Source organism: Gymnodraco acuticeps, unplaced genomic scaffold (assembly GCF_902827175.1).
Source record: "Gymnodraco acuticeps unplaced genomic scaffold, fGymAcu1.1, whole genome shotgun sequence".
NCBI lineage: Eukaryota > Metazoa > Chordata > Actinopteri > Perciformes > Bathydraconidae > Gymnodraco > Gymnodraco acuticeps.
The window spans coordinates 1,872,202-1,875,381 of NW_022992344.1; positions in this window are offsets into that span (position 1 = coordinate 1,872,202).

Sequence of the window (3,180 nt, forward strand, 5' to 3'; positions counted from 1 at the left end):
GCACTAGAACATTCTCATATTACACCCAAAACAAATTATGTGTGGAGTTTTGAGTGACATTATATTGCTCTAGATTTGCATTGCATTATTTTCTATATTAATCCTGCTTTGAATCTACATCTCTGATGCCGTCTGCCAGGTGGTACCACAGCATCAGGACAGAGACCATCCGACTCAGGGACAGGCCATAAGGTCACAATAAGGAAATGGAAGTGATTGGAAGTGAAGATTTAAAGAGAAAGTGTGTTGGAAAACACATTTCCTTACCTTTAGTGTTCTTTATCTCTCTGGATTGTTTTCGTGCAAATTGTAGAGTGTTGGTCGTAGAGATATCCCTCTTTTCTCCAATACTCAAAATCAACGTCTCATTCTAAAAAATCACGAGACTGTTACTCAAGATAATCCAGAGAAACAGTTGTGAACAGTTTCATTTAGGAAATATTTGCTTTCTACCAAACTACTAGCAAAGTATTTTGGTCCATGAGTAGATGCACGCTTCCTTTTGAACAGTGATACAATACGCCGGTAGAGTTCTTTTAGATACAATGAGTCATTGCTGTTGGCTTTACAAATGTATTTTCTATGCCACTTTGAGAACCAAAAGCTATACTTGCAGTCTATGGTCGATATCTCCAAACGGTTGAATAAGTAGGCTATTCAGATTGTTTGCTTGAGTAAAAGTACCAATAAATGATTGTTAAAATACTCCATTACCAGTAAAATTCCTATATTCTAAATGTAACTTCATTAAAAGTACAGTCAAAAGTATTATTAGCAACATGTACCAAAATTATTAAAAGTAACAGTACACATTCTGCTGAAAACTGGACTATTTAATATATTAATACATGTGTATGACGATATGATTTTTAAAGATTAATATCATATATAGTGTTAAGGAGTTTTAGTTTTATGGAATTTGTGTTTAGGTCCCTGATACATGAAATGTTTTCTTTGTTCTTTACCAAGTTCCTGATCTGACAGCAGAAAAACTTGCAGCCTTCAGATTTTTTTCAGATTCCCGCAGTATCAATTGCCCTATCAAAATAAACCTTGGCTTTTCACCATCTTGGATAATAAATCACTTCAGTCTAGAAGAAAGTTGTCTCTGTGTTCAACCACTGGGCCGAATCAATGAGCTGAGCATTCACGACAGAAAGGACTAAAAACCCTGGGCCTTCATTAAGTTAGCTGGATGCACAAACACACGCCCTGTTAGCCTTTTCCCTTCTTCTGTGGGTGGCTGAAGTCTTGAAATTAAATAAGATAATGGAAAAGAGGAACATTATTAGATTATTCCAAAAGGGTTACAAGAAAACCCCTGTTTTCTCGCAGCAGTTTATCGCAGTAACAGCAACTTCATCTGTTTATCATAAGTGCCATATTGCAGCCTGTAAATGTGCCAACGTTTGCTTATCTCCTTAAAGATAATGCTGTGCTCTTTAGAGAATTCTCAGCTATCGTGGGATTGGAAGGAATTGATCTTCCCGTCAGAATGTGCAGGAAGTCCATCGAATGCTGTCAAAAGCAATATTACAATAAAGGAATGCAGTGTGTATTTCCTGCAGATCTTGCATGACTGAAATAGAATTACCAGTCGTGTTTGGAGGAAAAGCAGCTAGACTTGATGAAGCAGGTGTTTTAAAAGGCCTGTATTGGCATTTCTGGAGGATTGTTGACAGCGTTTGGGTTTCCGAGCAGCTTCTGTTAGTAGAGAGGAATTTGTTGTGGCTTCTTAGTATTTGTACAATTAAGATACAATGCATTTTGTTTTATTGAACAAACTAGAAATAAAGCCTTTGTTTTTTAGTGCAGTTTTGTATATTCTGTTCTGTCAAAGATTTAAGATCTGATTCTGGATTACAGTTTCTATTATTTGTTATGTCACTGAGTATATTAACAGCCCTTAACATGTTTAGAATGAAATGATAAACGTATGTTAAATACATAAAACTAGTCAGTAATGAGAACATTCACTAAGGAGGGGCTTTGTCTTGGATTTCTGTCGTTTGTCACAAGTTGAGGTCATGATGTCATGATCTTATGCATTCCAGCTGTTTGTCAAATCCCCAATTAACTTTACACAACACTTTGATCCCCTAACTCCCTCTCACTGTAAGTTCATTTCCATTACTTTAAAAGTAAAGCAGTCCTTTTTTCTCTTTAAAAACACAAAAATACATTGTAGCAAGTGTGCATTGTAATATTTCATACATTTCTCGGATGGAAGAATACATTATAAACACATTAAAGGGTGCCTATTATGCTCATTTTCAGGTTTATATTTGTATTCTGAGGTTCATATTTGTGAACCTTTATTTTTCTCATAGTGCCTGTGCTGCAGCACCTCGTTTCACCCTCTGTCTGAAACCAGAGCCCAGTATGCTCTAATTGGTTAGCTGGCCAGCTTTGTTGTGATTGGTCAACCTCTTAGAGATGTAACGCTCCTTAGCGCAAGTGTTACATACTGATGTCACTATGTTAGGGAAATAAAAAAGGAGTCCAATGGAGACATTTCAGGCAGGGGGGGAGAGAAACAACCTCTGGAGGGAGGGAAACTTTGTCTCTATCTGTTCCAAAACTTGAAAGCAAAGCCCATCAATATGAATAACAAAGTATATTATTCACTTTTTAGAGAATCTTTTTTTGTCTGACTATCAGCCCCCAGCCACTCGCGATTGGATGACAGGTCACTGACAGCTTACAACATCTGTGCTGCTCTGTGACACAAAATTGACACTGCAAGTATCACACATGACAGCGAGGTTACAGGTTTATGTTGACATTGCTTTGCTGAGTTAATACAGAATTTCAAATTGTACAGCATAGCTGCAGGGTCTCTACCAAAGACAGCATTCAGGTTTGTCTTATTTACATTTCTCCTTTGTCTCCAATCCCAGTTAGTCAATTTTCCAACAGAAGCCTCTGCCACTCTATTTCTTAAGCCCAGATGGGTGTCACCTATCCTGACAAAATTGACAAGACAAGTGTCAACACTGGTAACAAAGTCTCAACTTCTTGTCATTCACACCTACAATGTAAAATAAAAAATACTTTTCTCAGTCAGAAGTTGCCATTATAACACTTTAAAGAATGCTTTGTAGAAATGTCAACAAAGATGTTCAGAATATGCATGTATTTGTTGTTTATATAAATGTTGTAGAAATTATTGAAGTGCTC